The 17,448-nt window shown below is 41.8% G+C and overlaps 1 pseudogene; it reads right to left on the bottom strand.

Moving 5' to 3' along the window:
* Positions 1–2,074: 2,074 nt before the first annotated feature.
* Positions 2,075–16,870, bottom strand: LOC132598296 (centrosomal protein of 78 kDa-like; annotated as a pseudogene).
* Between the last annotated feature and the right edge of the window lie 578 nt (positions 16,871–17,448).

Raw genomic sequence — 17,448 nt, 5'->3', positions numbered from 1 at the left:
CCTTTTGAATCTGGGCTGGCCTTGTGGACTTGCTTTGACCAAGAGACTGCAACAGGAGTGACGCTGTGCAACTTCCAAGCTGAGGCCTCAAGGGGCATGCGGCTTCTATACCTGCCCTCTTAAAACATCACTGCCATGTAAGCAAGCCCGAGCTAGCCTGCTGGAAATAACAGGCCCAGCCAACAGCCAGCCAGCAACAGCTGCCAGACAGATGAGGGGGGCCATTTAGACTCTAGGTGGATCACCAGATGACTTTGGTTGAATAAGTGATCTCAGATGAGACCAGAAGAAATCACCCCACTGAGCCCGGCCCCACCTGCTGACTGAAAAGAATCCTGAGCAAAAGAAATGGCTGTGGTTTTAAGTCACTGTCTTGAAGTGTTCTATGATGCAAAAGTAGATAACTGATAGAATTCAGAACAGCATCTGGAACACATTCAATGCTATGTAAATATCTATTGAAGTCAATAAATTTGTCTTTTCATTCTCTGCACCTTGCACAGGGCTCATACAGACTCTCAAAAATGAATGAGTCAAGTTTCATCTAGGATACGTTAGTATTGGACTTCAGTTTCTGATTTGGAAAGTAAGCAAGCCAAAATTATCTTCCACTGACAAACAAAGGAGACAAACAGAAGAAGAGCTGACATGTTATTCTGGATTACAAGGAAAATATGTAATAACTCTCTCCATTTTCTCAAGCACATCCTGTCTTATTATTCCACTTCTACTGGATGGGATTCATTAAAAGTAATCAGCAAAGAAAAGCAGGGTGAGGAAGCCCCCATTAAAAGCTATGCTCGCCTCTCAGGGCACACACATAATTCCTGTTAAAGTTAATAGGAGTCAAGTGCACGTCGACAGACAGAAGAGACACAAGCAGGGAAACCAAGTATCTGGTAATAGGCTTTGAGCCTGAATTCTGGGACCCCCTTTTCACAGCTAGTAGGTATCCTGGTTGACATTTACATTAAAAACTTAGTGTCTACCCTCTTTGATATTCTGCTGCCTCAGGTTCCCCAGGCGACAGTCCAATTATAGAGCTGGAAGCAGCAAAAAGGACATGTGATTTAAGGGGAAAAATATGAAAAGGGGGAAGAATTAGAAACCTGGATTTACAAAGAATCTGTATTTACAGTCGTCCCCCACACATTCATCCATCCTACTGTGAACGTAGGTGGTATCATCACAGCAACAATGTCATAACAACTAGAAATTGAAGATTAAATTCGCACGGAGCCCAAGAGTGTCCCTGCTGTGGGGCTGAGGGAAGAAAGAAAAAGATGAAGGGGAATCAGCTGCTCCCAACCTAGCAAGACAGCTGTGGAGGGAATTCAAATTCCACAGGACAAGGGCTGTGGAAGCACAGAGCTGAGCAAGTAACTCTGCCCGAGGGAAGGTTGAAGGTTTCAGAGGAAGGGAGGTGGGAGGGGTCAGGACAGGGGGAGACGAAGGAAGGGCATCTGGCAGAGAGCTGTCTCTGCCAAGGCACGGGGGACCCCAGCAAGTTCTCTGCAGCACCTGGGGTGCTGGGTGCCTGGTTGGGGGCAGGACTGCAGATCGCAGAGGGCCCTGCAGACACGCTCTCCCAGGAACTGGATCGATCGGATCCTGGAGCAACGAGGAGCAATCAGGTCTGCACAACAAGGAGTTCTGCATTGTAGAAGAAGTACTAGGACATAGGGGCTTGAGGGCAGGGACACTGCAGGAGAGCCCTGATAGAAAGCTCCCACAAAGAACTTTCTAGGTCAACAGAATTAGGGCTCGTGACCAAGACAGGGACACTGGGGTGTTTCAAGCATGGGCAGTAAATGCAAATGCCAATAGGGACCCAATGGTCATATAAATGAGTATAACAGGCCCAACATGGCAGACTCAGCACAAACTCCCTACGTTACCTGTTAACTGTGAGGGCCCGTTCTTTACTTCCACAGAGAAACAGTCTCCCTTGTGCTTGAAACATACGGCCGTCCCAGTCTGTTTCTCCCACTTTCAGAGACACGGGGATTATGAAATAAGACATCTGGCTTTAAATCATCTTCCCATGTTCCAGTAAGGGCTCAAATTGCGTGTTTTAAACCCTGTGAGCCACGCCGAGCACTGCCGTGGGCTGTGCTGGGCCACTGCTCTCAGGCGTTATCACTGAATCCCACAGCGATGGCAGGGCCTGTGGCCTGAATGAGTTGGGGGGCAGGGAGAAGGTGCCAGGCTGACAGAGTGCTAGCAGGGGGCCGGGAGGGTGTGGAAGCAGCGGGTAATCCTGGGACTGCAAAGCTTCCAGGACAGAGTCTGAGCAGCGCTCCCCAGGGAGTCTATGACAGAAGCTGATAAGGATGGTTGTGACTGGAAAAGCGGTGCCACAGTCAGTCATAGAAATTTAGGAAATCCTGAATTAACAGGGCTACAAGGGTTTCTTGACTCAACTTCCTAGAGCGTCTCAAGAGCTCCGGTGAATCGTGAACTCCCAAGAGGATAATTCATACAGGAACAGAGTTTTCCCCAAATGCATGTGGCTGAAAAACAAACCCACTGCATCTCTGGGATGAGTATTCTAGAATGCCCACTGAGAAACCCCGGGACTTCCCAAGGTATAAGAGGGGTGTGTGTGAGGGGAAAGGCACCACCTCAGCGCGAAACAGCATCTCACAAAGGTGGTGAGGGTTAGGAGGGCGCAAGAAAACCGCAGGCAGTTGGCAAGCGATGACAAGATGCTCGTTTCAGTGGTGTCTGCTCCAAAAGACAAACCAGAAACAACAAGGGCGCGACGAGTGCATCCTGAGGTGAGAGAAGCCCACAAAAGAGTCACTAGGCCTCTCCTGACTGCCTAACTTTTAAACAAAAAATTAACTCTAAATTTGCACATGATTAGGAAAACTAGAGTAAAAATATAAAAATCTATTCCCTTCCATACAGGTGGTTGCCATTAACGTTTTTTTGTGCATTTTCAGGATCAGATACACAAATGTGTATAAGTGTATATATGCGTGTTTCCATATGTACATATATACATATATAGTATTTACAAATACAAACACTGTGGGTTTCTAAGTGGAATAACAGAAATGTCCTTTTCTACACCTGCTCTTTTTCCTTTTGACCTGATGATGTATCAGGTCATCTTCCCAGTTTGCTCACAGACCTTCCCCGTTCTCCACACACGTTACTCCATACCACGGATGGATCCTAATTTCCTTCATCAGACCCCTCCTGAAGGATATCCGGGTTGTCTCTAGATTTTCTCCATTACATAAGTATCCCTCATTGGACTTGCGGGTGCCTGACTTTATGCACACTTCTGTGCAAGGCAGAGTACTGGCAGAGGGCAGGTGCCTAGAAGTAAAAGTCTTTGGTCAAAGAGCAAGAGAGTTTTGAACTTTGATGGACGCTGCAAACCTCGCTCCAGAATTGAACACATTTATTATACTTAACATAGGCAAAGTGTGCTTGTTCCCTCGTCTACACCAGATGTTATCAGTCTTAAGAATTTCTGCCCATCAGAGGGGAAGAAAATCCCATGGTTTTCATCTGCATTTCCTAAAGAAGTTGGCCCCTCTTCATTTGTCTAGTAGCCAGCTGTGTTTCTTCTGAGTTGTTTGCTCATACGGGTAGAAACCATCCCCTGCCTTTTTAAAATTTGGTTATCCTTTTTCATTTATTTGTGGGTTCTCCTCTATATCAACAGTAACCTTTATATGTTAATACACTACCAAACTTTTGTGTCTGTCATTTTGTTTTCTTTATGTCTTGAACTGTAGGAAAGTTTTAAATTTTCATGTAATTAAATATCTTTTACTTTATGGCTTCTGAGTTTTATGGCTTACTTAGGAAGGCTTCTGTACTCCTACACTTACACAGAAATTCTCTCCTGTATTTTATATTTGCTTCTTGCATTTAGTTGCATTTGCATCTTTTCGACTGACTAGAATTTGTGTATGCTGTGATGCAAATATATAATTTCTGTTTAAATGAATTATCAATGCTTCAATCAGTCAATTAGACAAAAAGTCAAGTTAGACTTTAAAATTGTCTAAGTTAAAATACAATTCTCAAGTAAACAGGGACCAGTTTCTGGACTTTTCCACCGATCTGTGTTTCCCTCTGCCAGTGGCTTTACATGTTAATAGATCATATGTTAACATTACATTTTATTAATGTTAACATATATGTTTAATATGTTTCATCTATCCTTTTGCACTAACTTTTTCAGGTGAACACTGAACTGACTTCTAGATATTTGCTAATTTTTGTGACTATTGCAAATGGGATCTTTCCTTGTTTTTTATTGTTATTTCTGGCTTATGGGAAAGTAACTGACTTTTACATACTTAGACATAACTGATCACAATTCTGAACATGATCATTTCTAGTTTTTCCACTGATTCCTGCATTTTGAAAAAACAGTCATTATCATCTGTGATTTTTGTTGTTTCCTTAGTAAAGACTCTGGAACCAGCCCCCCGCCCCGACTCTCCCCATGTCCTTCTCCTGCCTGATCCCACTTCCCCGCTGCACCTGACCCTAACCTGTCTGCGCTGCTGTAAAACACTGTTCACAGGGTGGTGATGACAATAAAAGGTATTCATATCTGTAAAGCGCCAAGGGCTCTGCCTACTTTATTTTATCTTGGGGTTGTCACTAGACACATCACATGCTTCCCTCTCTTTCCTAAGGCATGGACCCCACATGAAAGGGAGAAAAGGTGACCTCATATCTGGATATGGATTTTGTCACTTCAAGAGCTTTATCACATTAAAATTAATATCTAATACATATTAAACACTATGTGTCAGGAACATCCTAGGTGCGTTCCATAAGAACCACAAATAATATTGACAGCTAACCGTTAAGGAAGTAATTAACCATTAAGGAATAACCATTAATGCTGTTTTAATTTTAGCACACCGGAAAATATAAGGGGTATAAATTCTAGTAGCATTAAAAAAAGAGTTACCAATTCTAATAGTAGCTTTTCCTTTTCAACCACTTTCCAAAATTATAGTTCTCCTTTTCTGTCTAGCAGCTTTGTATGGTTCCTTCACCGATGGAGAAGTTATCCACTGGTACTGAGACAGAAATGATAAATATGCCATTTAAGTTACAGGTAATTTAGGAGGGTTTGATCTTCATTGGCAATTAAGATATTTTAAGTTAATAAAAGGTCTTCAATCTGCATTTCTGGGAAGCTAAATTAAAGCATCACACAACATTTTCAAAAACAGAAAAGCCATTTCATTTGACTAAAAACTTAGTTCTAAGATGGCAGAAAGTACCTTGATAATTTTCTTTTAAAAAGGAAAGAAAAACAAGCCATTAAAGAGAAATTCTTCCAAGAGAATTAAAACATGTTATATGCCTCTAACTTGGCACTCTTTCCATTCTGGAGACCTTTTTTGGTAACTGCTTTCATCACAGAATGATTTAAAGTAAGATAAATTGAAATTAGAGTAATTATTTCCCAATGAGTGGCTATTTCCATTTAAAACCAAAAGCCAACTAATTATTGCTTTTCCCATAAAATTAAATATGAAGTCTACATTATGTAATTATACACTTATTTCCCACTTTGTGTATTCTAATTTCTTCCTCAAAAACCTAAGATGCCATCTTGCAGACTGCCCCCAGTGGCTACTATTTCGGCAGCAGCAAAGGTCAGCTTTAAACATTTTGCATCTAAAGTGGCTTTAGATACCTTTGGATAGAAAGTACAGTCTAAGCACCGTCCAGACACTTAGATACCTAAAGGGCATCCAAGATAACAAACCAAAGTCCTGATATTCCCTCAAAAGCTGCTCCTCCCATCAGCCCCCTTCTAAGTGATACCACCCAGTTGCACACATAATCATCAACGACTTGTCTCCTTGTTACTGTCTCCTTCATACCCCACATCTAATCTATCGGCAAGCCTTGTTAGCTACACCCTCAAAACACAACCTGAATTCAACCACTTTTCACTTGCTGCAAACTTCCAACCTAACCTAGGCCATAAACATCTCTTATTTGGAACCCTGTGATAGTCTCCTAACTGGCCTCCCTGTTTCTCTTCTTTATCCCCCCAAGTCTATTCTCTATACCAGGTCATCTTATTCAGATACTATTTGGATCATGCCTTGTCCCACTTCAAAACCCTCTACTCATTTAGAAGAATCCACATCTTTACTCTGGCCTTCAAGACTTTACAAGAGCAGACCCCTGGCTAGCTCCTTGACCTCATGTCATACCACACTCTTCTTCACTCAGTACTCTGGCCATGTTGGCCTCCTTGCTTTTCCTTAAATACTCCACCCACCTACATACCTGCATACTCATTGTCTCCTTGTCCTGGAATGTGCTTACTCCAGTTCTTCCATGGCTTGCTCCTCTCTTCATTCAGGTCTCCATTCAAATGCCACTTCTCCAGTAAAGCCATCCCCTAACAAACCTGTCCAATGGAGTCCTACCTACCCCCCCTCACTCTCCTTACATTAAGATATTTTTGCACTTCCTACTACCTAAAATTATATGACTTATCTGTTTACTCATTTCTATCTGAACTCCTTCACTAGAATGTAAGCTCCATGAGGGCAAGACTTTTGTCTGTCTGGTTCACTGCTTTATCCCTAGTGCCTAAACCCATATCTGGCACACAGAAGATAGTAAAAAAATTACTTGTGAATCTGACAAATGAATAAAGTACTTCTGGCAAGAATTCAGAGGTTGCACAGGAAAGAAATAATGCTCTTCGTGGAAGCAGGCTTAGTATCTAGGTTCACCTCTATTTAGAGTAGAGATAAGAACAATTTACAAGTATAATTCACTTTAATTAGTACATTATCTGCTAAAGACATAAGGGAAGTGCAACACTAGAAAAGTACAGTTGCAGCTTGAACAACATGGGTTTGAACCTCGCGGGTCCATTGACACACGGATATTTTTCAATGAATATGTACTATCATCCTACACGATCCAAGGTTGGTTGAATCCACAGATGCGGAACCACTGACTATAAACTTATACCCAGATTTTCAACTGCGTAGGGGTCGGCACCCCAGCCCCACATTGTTCAAGGGCCAGCTGTATATGATGAGGAAAGTTAAACACATTAAGTTTTAAAAACTGTCAATACGTGAACAAATTCTTTTTGTTTTCCTATGTGTTTATCAATTAAAAAAAAGTGAGCACATACCCATAAGTGGATTTTTTCTTATATCCAGAACGAGCAGAGTTCTGTTGGTTTCAAGGGCCTTTAGTAAAGCCTTTGCTCCCTCACTGGTGAGGCCACACTGCTGCAGGTTCAGTGCTTTCGATGAAAGACAAAAGGTCATTTGCGAAGTCTATACATATTTAACATATAGACAGCTCCCATTTTCTCACGTGTGGAAGAGTCCTGCACAAGAGAAGTCATGGCAGGTTTGTAATTTTGGATATGGAAAAAAACAGAAATGTATACGCACACACATAATGCATAATCCAATTTAAAAACCTCTTCTTGGATGTGCAATGATAACCCTGCCTTTAGTCCCAATAAATCATCCAACATATTTTACAATTACAGAACTGAAGAATAACTGTATATAACCTATGAGCAAAAAGCATCACAAAATGAATCTCAGTTCATAATTAGCAAGGGCGGCAGTGGCATGTAAACCTCACAAGCAAAACCTGGTGGAGCTCAGAAATGCACTGCATTCTTTTGATCATGATCTTCAGCTCCAAATCACACATGAAACTAGTTAAAAGGGGAAAACAAAATAGAAGAAATGTAATAACCGTTAGTTTTAGAGGAAAAAAAGACAAGTCTAAGAGGTTACAAATAATAACAAATTCAAACAATGTGTGAATAGAGAATACATACTAAAAACCTATCATGAAATATGATGGTCAAGAACTCTCTCCATAAAAAGTCAGACAAAAACCAGAAAAACTGATCATGAATTCTAGTAGTTGTGGGGCTGAACAACCTACTCATTTAAACCAAAGGGATCATCACCAAAGCACAGGTATTAAAAAATATAACTATCATGAGTCATTTATTTAAGTGTTGAGTGGACCATCACATTAAAATAAGTGGAGTCTTTCAACACCCCCATGACACATAGAAATAGCAAGTCAGACATATGGATCTGACAGGATATCATACAATCCTTACAAACTCTCACTACAGAAGAATGGACACAGGGTATAATTAACCAAATAGCCAAATTAATACAAACAGCCAGTAAACCTCACCAGTAAATCAAATGAATACAAAATAAAACAAAATGTGGTTATTCTCCTATCAGATTCAGGCAAGATTCTGTAGGAAAAGGCTTTAAATAATGTCTATACCCTTTTGATCCAACAACTCTCTTTCTAAGAATTTAACCAAAATAGTCAGAGATATAGGTAAGGATATATATCAGAGGACTATTTGTAACTGAAAAACTGGACAAAGCTTATACACAAGAATGGATAAGCTATGTGCATTGTGGCATATTCATATAATGGAATACTGAACAATTCCAAAAAATGATGCAGGAGATGCAAATTTACTGACTTGCTAAAATGCTCATACTAAATTAATTGAAAAATGTTATAGAATTTGGAGTAATCCCACTTGCATAGAAAATGGAGAGGTACTCATTTTTGTAGTTTTACATTTTTTTACAAGTGCTACAAGCCAGTGTTTGTGAGAGGCAGGCTTCACATCTACTGTTGGGGTGGACTACAAACTGGCATAGCATTTCTGGGTGGTAATTTGGCCATGTGTATCAAAAGTCTTAAAAATATGTCACACTTAGTCATTCCACTTGTAGTACCTTATTCTACAGAAGTAAGCCCGATGGACACAGAGATGTATATATAACGTATTCACATTGTTTGTGACAGGGAAAAGCAAACTGTCTAAATCTAATGGCAAAGAATTGATTAAACTATGGGACATCAATACGATGCAATACTACATGATACATCATTAAGTGAAAAAAGCAGGAATATGAAATAGCAAGTATACTACAATTCTACTTTTGTAATCCCTAAGTGTACAAATATATTTATAGGAAAAAAAAGACTGAAAGTATATACACCAAAATGAACAGTGATTATATCTGGGTATTAATTGTTCTCTTGTTACTCTGTATTTTCTATAAAGGATATATGCAACTCTTAGAGAAAGTTTAAAAGCAAAATAAAAGCTATCAGTAAAATGAGGCTTTAAGAAACATCCTATCACAACAGTATCATGCCAAAAGCTAAGCATATATCATATTAAAAATTCAGTATTTTCAATTTTAGAATTTACCTCTAAGCCATAAATCCTCACTAAGAGATTCTGCCAAAGCACTTGCACCCAGGTCACCAATGAGCATGTTGCAGTTCAGAGTGATGCGCCTCAAACCAGTCATACAGTCAAGATCAGGTCTCCTGGAACGAAGACTCTCAGCCCAGGTTTCTTCATGCCTTCTGATAGTCTGATACTTCAAAGATTTAATGGGATGAAATTAAGATGCTTGAATAAGGAAACAGTGTGTGCCTACTGAGTACGGCTTATTATGTCAGAGATTTACACACACACATATCAAGTATATATGCCAGGAGCATCAACCTGAGAAATGAAACAGTCACTTCTGGTTTATGAGTCCAGTGACCCAGATTCTAGTCAGTCAGTGATTAGATTCTAGCCACTGGATTTCCTGTTTCTGAACACTTATGTAAAGTTGGACAACTCAATTACAGTCTATGAATTATTTTCCTTATCTTCTAAGTCAGGGAATTGGTTCTAAATTCTATCTTTGCTGAGGCTCTATATTTCATCATTCTGTCCTCCAATGGCCTCCAAACACCTGACTGGGAAAACCATAAGAAAACTTTTTAACAAGCATCTTATTTATTAACAAATTATATACACAAAGTTCCATACATATAATTTAGGTACATGATAAACTACACAGATTTTTTAAAATAATACAAAGGTAAAAACGTTCTAATATTTTCTTTTCCTAACTCCTAAGGCATTATTTTGTTTTACTTATTTTTAAAAAAATATTTATTTATTTATTTGTTTGTTTGTTTGGCTGTGCCAGGTCTTAAGTTGCAACATGCCAGATCTTTTAGTTGTGGCATGTGGGCTCTTAGTTACGGCAGGCACGTGGGATCTAGTTCCTTGAGCAGGGATCGAATCCAAGCCCCCTGCATTGGGAGCGCATAGTCTTAACTGCTGGACCGCCAGGGAAGTTCCAAGCATTATTTTAAAAACTATATTTACAAAATGGATCTCACATGCTACCTAGGGTGTGCACACAAACTTCAGAGGCCTGGACTATGCAGAGCCAGTTGGATGTGCCTTGGGAAGATAATGGTTTGACATCTAAGCACAAGTACTGTCTTAAAGACATTCAATTCTTTATATTCATAAAGTAAATTTTGGTAACAGGGAACACTGACTGTAAATGAAAAAAGTCATATTACATTCTTGAAAAAATAAAAGACTCAAAGTGCCTTTGATACTCTAAAAGGAAAATCATTAGTGTCATTTTTCTATTAACAATAACTTATAAAAGCTCCAAGCAGAAACAACAGCAATCACTTGCACAGTGCTTAGTATGCGCCAGGCACTATTTATACAAATGAGTTCAGTTAAACCTCATAATGAGGCATAGAGGTTAAGTGATTTGCCCATGGTCACTAGCTATGAAATGGGAGAAAGGGAATTTGAACCTAGGCCATTTGGCTTTGGCACCAAAGTTCTTGGCTGTTTTCTACCTCAGGGGTCAATGGACTTGCCCTGTATAGGTTCAAAGAATTTTTCAATTTTTAAAACCTAAATTTAAACATTTCCAGATTTGTGGGATATACAGTTTCTGTTGCAACTACTCTGCCCCACTGGCGTAGGGTGAAAGTAGCCATAACTACCATGTAAACAATGGGTGCGATTATGTTCCAAAAAAACTTCCTTTACAAAACCAGGCGACGGGCTGGATCTGGCCCACCAGCCATAGATTACCTATCCCTGATCTGCACCATCAAACTATTAAAAAGGCTTCATGTCAAATTATTAAATAACTTTAGGCCTAAATACAGTCATTATAACCACTGTAAAGTTGTTAAGGCATTATTTTAAAAACTGTATTTACAAATTGCCGACGTACTGATTTTTATTAGTTTAAAAACTACAGCAGCTAATAAACACTTGATTCATTTAAGTCTTGAAGACTATAACGGCATAGTTTCTTCACAGTATTACAATAAATATTTTCAGTAACTAAAATACATAAAAGTATTATTAGGTATTATATATTAAATCTCTTATTTCTAAAATTAAGTGGAGTATCTTTACTAAATGGTAGAATCCCAAACTGAAAACTGGTCATATTCTTTCAGCAAAATGAAAGCTGCACTCACATGTATCAAAAGACAAAAATTAGGGTTTCCCTGGTGGCGCAGTGGTTGAGAGTCCACCTGCCGATGCAGAGGACACGGGTTCGTGCCCCGGTCCAGGAAGATCCCACATGCCGCGGAGCGGCTAGGCCCGTGAGCCATGGCCGCTGAGCCTGCGCGTCTGGAGCCTGTGCTCCGCAACGGGAGAGAGGCCACAAGAGTGGGAGGGAACCGTACCGCAAAAAAAAAAAAAAAAAAAAAAGACAAAAATGAACTGCCATCTGTATCAATATATTAATGTGCTTCAATCACATATGTTTTCATGAAAGTTTAAACATAAAATCACCTTTAAGATCTAGGCCATGTGATCTGCTCCCTGCCATGTCAGATTACACCCCATGAAGTTTACTTAACTTGTCTTAAGTGTGATAGAATTCTTTATACCTTGAAAAATAACTAAAAGGAAAAAAACACACACACACAATAAGATGAAGAGCCTATACATTTGTCAATCTTGACTTATTTGCTTTTCTTGAGTCAATTGGAGGTTTATAGCCACATTCTCAAAATCATTAACTACAATCTTCCCAAACAGGTAATTGACGAACAGATGCATTCTAAAACTTGTCAGTAACAAAGTGTTATTCCAGTTTATTGCAACAGTTTAATTCTATTTAGATACTAAAACTGAATACACTGAATACTGCAAACTTTATTTCCAACCACTCAGCAAAGTACTACATATCTTTTCAAATATAGGAAAAAAAGGAAAAAAATAAAAAGCATAAGATTCTTCCTATTTTCATTTCCAAAGATACATCCCAATGTTTATCAATCAGTGACTTAAAAGTCAACTATAAACCCAGTATTTTATTAGGTGCTATGCAGTATACTAGAGCAATATAAGAGAGAGGACCTCAAACTCTCTGTTCCCTCAAATTGAAAGGCAAACTTCCTGACCCCTCCAGACCACTACTGGACACAGGGAACACACACTAATGTTTCAGGACACCAACCAACAGTCACGTGCTTTTTGATTACTTCCATGACACACCCCCACTAACACCACTGAGTTTGCTGCTCCTATGGGACATTACATGTATTTCCTCTTTTAACACATACCACAGTGCATCATAATTATGATTGCAGCTAGATGTTCTAACAATTTAAAGAGAATGATGACTTTTTTGCTCTTTACATCTTGCTATTTCCCTTCCCATAATATTTCTTGACGAAAACCATAAAAATATAGACAAACAAAAAAAACAGAAAATATACAAAATGTGTGGTTTGTGGCTTAACACAAAGTTAAGTAAAATTAGTTCTGACAGTATCCAGCATGACAAAATTTCATGGTACAAATGAGAACGGACCAAGGTTTGAGCAGGTACAGGAGACAATCCAGGCATGAACAACACCAAGAAAAGGTAGACAGGAAGTAACATTGTGTGTAGGAAATCACAAAACCAGTCTGATGGGAAGAGACTTAAACAAGACTGAAACTCACTTTCTAAACCTCCATCTCTAATTGGACAATTCGCAGGACACAGGTGCACCAAAGTGGCCAATTTATTCAATCCCTTTAAAATGGAGGAAGAGTTTAAAATTTTACTGGTTTAGTTTGCCCCAACAGCAACTATCAAATGTCGGCAGGACACAATGAAGGCTTACCATTGTTAACACAGTTAAGTCTCTCTCTCTCACAACTAGCCCACTTAGCTCCAGGTTCCTTAGCGCACCCGACGCACTTACACAGCATTTAAGAGCTTTACACAGCTGGAGGTCACATCTTTATTTCTTATCGCAGGAACACGACTTCTGTAAACTTTATTTCTGCCAGAATCTAAAGCAAAATTATTGTAAAATAAGTGGTTTAAACCATACATTTTATCATCATTAAAAAGCATTAAAAAAAAAAGCACCTGCTCTGTGCTAAGGATTAGAAACGACTCCTGCCCTTAAAGCCTTCATTAAGGAGGGAGATGTGTAAACTCAAAATTTCAATCACATGAGATAAAGAAACATAACCTTTATGCACAGAGGTTCCTTTGGAGGCAGAATGTTATATCCAAGTGATGGCTTCATGATAACCCTGAAGCAGAATCTAGAAAGATGAGGCTATGCAGAGTTGGAGGAGGAGGTGCATTAACTGCAGAGGGAGCACCTGTGCAATGACACTCAAGGCTGACACCGGCTGGGCACAGTAAACACTGCATGTGGCGATGACTAAAGGGCAGGGGTCCAAGTGTGAGAAGAGACAGAAATGAAAATAGAGATGTTGGCCCAAGCAAGCCTGGGAGAGAGCATGGCTTGTATCCCACAGGTGATGAGGCCTGGGGCTACCACTGGCTGAGTAAGGGTGCCTCTGTTGATTAGAAAAAGGAGCCACGCTGCTGAAGGACCAATTAGATAAAGGGAGTGACCACAGAAAGCTCCGCTTCCTCAGGGCCAAAGAGCCCCATGAGGCTTGGCCAAGCACAGTTCAGACTACACGCCTCTGTGCAGAGCACACGCTGGGCGGCTAGTATGCACTAACTCTGTGTGGGCAAGCCATTAGCAGCATTATTTTAGGCATATCTTTTTATGGTAGAAGATCATTCGATCCATGCAGGCAGAGGAACTTAGAGGAACTGAGCCTAGCGGCTGTGAAATCACCCAAAAACTTCTGCCATAGTCCAGGCAAAATGTAATATGGATGAAGAAGCAAATTTAGGAGGAGGCCAAAATCTACAAGCTGGACCCACTGGATTGAAGACATAAAGAAAGTTCAGTGAAGAAACTCTGAAGAGAATGGGCTCTGCAATAAATTTTTCTTAAATTCAATGTAAAATATTCGGCAAAATTAAGTACAGTAGCCTTTAAGGTCCCTTCCAGCTATAATTTCTTTTGATTTCTACATTATTACTTTGGTTAAGTAAAGTCCCATCAGAGGTACAGAACAGTTCCTACACCTGAATGGGATGCAAAGAATAATCTGACTTCTCTTCACCAGGGGATGAGTTGAACTGTCCTTGCAGGAGAGATAACAGATGGTGTGAACCCCAGATCCTAAAAAAGGGGCCAGGCACACAATAAGTATTCAGCTTTTTGAAAACAAATGAACAATCATTTCCTCTTCTAGATCTTCACACCCTTTCTCTGTTGGCTACTTTCTCACAGCTTATTAACACCCTCAAATATACCCACATAAAAAACTCTCAGACCTATGATTCTCTGTATCATCTTGTGGGTAACCTAAGTATCTCCCATGCCTTCAAACACCTGTCCTCCCAAAAAGCCCAGATCTGTACCTTAGGCCCAGACCCGTCTACCAGGCCCCTCCAAAGCACTGAAGATGAAGTAAGATCCTCTCGCCACCCCCAATCCCTTCCTACTGTGCTCTGTATCTCACAAAAAGATGCAGCTGTAAACTGTCACCCACGCTTGCTGCCCTCCCTTTTCTAACTGGTCACCAGGCCCCACCAATTCTGTCTCTGATCTCCAAAACCCAGTCCAACCTTTTATAACTTAAGTGGGACCCTTAGATTACAATTCACCCTGCACCCAATCAACTGCCTTCCACATGGAGGTCCGAGAGAGCCTCAAAACCAGAAGTGCATCTCACTGTTCTTCAGTGTTTCCCACAGCCTTCAGGATAAACATCTAAACTTCTGACAGGACAAACAAGGCCCCGTTCTGTCGGGCCCCAGTAGGTTTCCAATATCAACTCTCATTTCTTGCCCAAACCCTGAGTTCCAGTCCTGTACTTTAGTTTTTCCATATTTTCTTATATTTCTCAAACTCTGACACACACTGCTCCCTCCTGCTACCCCAGGAGTTTCTACATATCCTTAGAAAGGATGGCACCTCCTCCAAGAAGCCTACCTTGAACTTTCCCTTCCAAGTTTCTGTGCTCTGCAAAGGGGAAAGATGGGGGTGGGGAGGGATAAATTTGGAATTTGGGATTAACATATACACACGACTATATATAAAATAGGTAATCAACAAGGACCTACTGCATGGCACAGGGAACTCTACTCCATATCCTATAACAAACTGTATGGGAAAAGAATCTGAAAAGGAATGGATATATGTAAAACTGAATCACTTTGCTGTATACCTGAAACTAACACAATGTTGTAAATCAACTATCCTCCAATATAAAATAATAATTAAATTAAAAAAAAAAGATTTTGCGCTCTGTAGCACCAGAACTCACTTCTTCCAGAGCACTGACTACTGTGCTTGTGTTTACCTGCCGCCCAGCAGAAGAGAAGATTACCTAGGGCAGAAGCATCGTCTCCAGCAGCCCTTGGTTCTGACAACTCATTCAAGTGCCAGGATACTTTACACACATAACCTGCTTAATTAATTCTAAGAACCCACAGAAAGAGTGGTTTTTAAAGTCATTTTACAAGTGTGGGGATTGCAGTTCAAAAGTAACCTGCCCAGGCCACAGAGAGCATAAACCCTGGAATTCAAACCCTAAGCTGCCTTCACACCGGTGCTCTTTCCACTACATGATACGACTATTGAAAAAAGATTTTTTTTTCCTGAGCCCTGTTTTAATGGAAAGGAAATGAAGCGGGGATATACGCATTTCCTAATCGCTTTGGTGTGTACCAGGCAAAGTCATTCAACAGACCAGGTAACATCTGTGCAACAATTAACGATGCTCCAAACTGCTCAGTGTACTACATTGTAGAACCTACAAGCATGAACACAGTGCATCCTTGTAACCGCCACAGAGACTGGGTCCTATTAAGCCCATGCTACAGATGAGAACACTGAGACCTTGAAGCCTTAAGGCACTCGGCCGGGGTCACCGAGCTGGCAGGAGTCCTAGGCCGCACGCCCCGCCTACTGCACGCACACCCGGGCACTGGGCACCGGTTCTAGTGCCCACCCTCCACCTTGTACCATCTAAAACTCCACTTCGTAGCGCCCACACGACAGCCCCTGGAAGCGGGAAGTACAAACCTGTCTCGCCAAGCCGTGGCTGGAAGCAGCTTTGGATACAGATTAGGGGCAGAGGGTGCTCAGGAGCGGCGCCCAGTCCACCCCGTGGAGGCTGTCGGCATTAACTCCAGCAGGCCCTCCTGCAGGGAAGCGGCAAGGCGGGCAGAGGCACCGAACCCTGCAGCGCGCACAGGTCCTCAGAGCGCGAGAAGAAGTCGGCCGCGCTCTCCCGGCCCAGCTTCACCGAGTGATCATGGCCCGAGCGCGGCCTCGGGGACGCTGGCTGCGGACACGATGCCCACACCCGCCTGGGGCCCCGGCTCGCCTCGCGGCCCCTCGGGCGCTCACCGCCCGGCGGCAGCGGCCCCGCAGCGTGCGCAGGACCGGAGTCGCAGCCAGAAGACATAGGGCCACGGGCTCCAGCTAGGCCGGCCCCTCCATGCCGCGCTCCGGAGCCCACGCACGGCCTGGTGTTGGCGCGGGCATCAACGCCCTCCAGAGCCGCGGGGTTGCGGTTTAAGCCTCCGGGTGGGCCCGTGGGGGCGGGGCTCGAGGACTTCTGCGCGCTCGCCGTGCGTCCGCACGCAGACCCGCCTCCCATGACGACGCGGCCTGAGGAGCAGTCGCGGGAGCTTTGAGACTAGGGCGGCGCGAAAGGTAGGAGCTGTGGAGGGTTTGGGGTTTACAAAAAACGTTTGCTGACTGATCCAAACAAAAGTGAGACATGGTTGTATCAAAGAATTTTAAAAGTAGTTAAACTCCGGCTGTCTGTGCTCGCCCCGCCCAGGAGAGAGCGGGCACTCTGTGAGGGACAGAGGAAAGGCTGAATGAACGTCCGCCTGTGGTCCGTTACATGGTGCACGGGTGGGTGAATTTCTGCGGAGAGCTCTTAATTTCTGTAGTTTCTGCTGACTTGACACGGTGGTTGGCAAATGCTGACGTGTTCCATGCATTCAGGACATGATCGTGGTTACTAATAATCACTTTGTTTTGTACTGACACCTCCACAGAGAATTTCCTACTGAATATCCACTTTACAGAAGAGAAACTGAGGCGTAGGAAGTGAAGTGACTGAGTGAGAGGAAGGATTCAGACAATTGGTGTTAGTAAATTAACCCTGCAAAGAGGCCGTTAGACGGCGGTGGCTCTAGTGATGCGGCTGCCTATGTAAACCAACCA

Source organism: Globicephala melas, chromosome 1 (genome assembly GCF_963455315.2).
Source record: "Globicephala melas chromosome 1, mGloMel1.2, whole genome shotgun sequence".
Lineage (NCBI taxonomy): Eukaryota > Metazoa > Chordata > Mammalia > Artiodactyla > Delphinidae > Globicephala > Globicephala melas.
The sequence above is the reverse complement of the archived record's forward strand: the minus strand, read 5'-3'. Positions and strand labels throughout refer to the sequence as shown.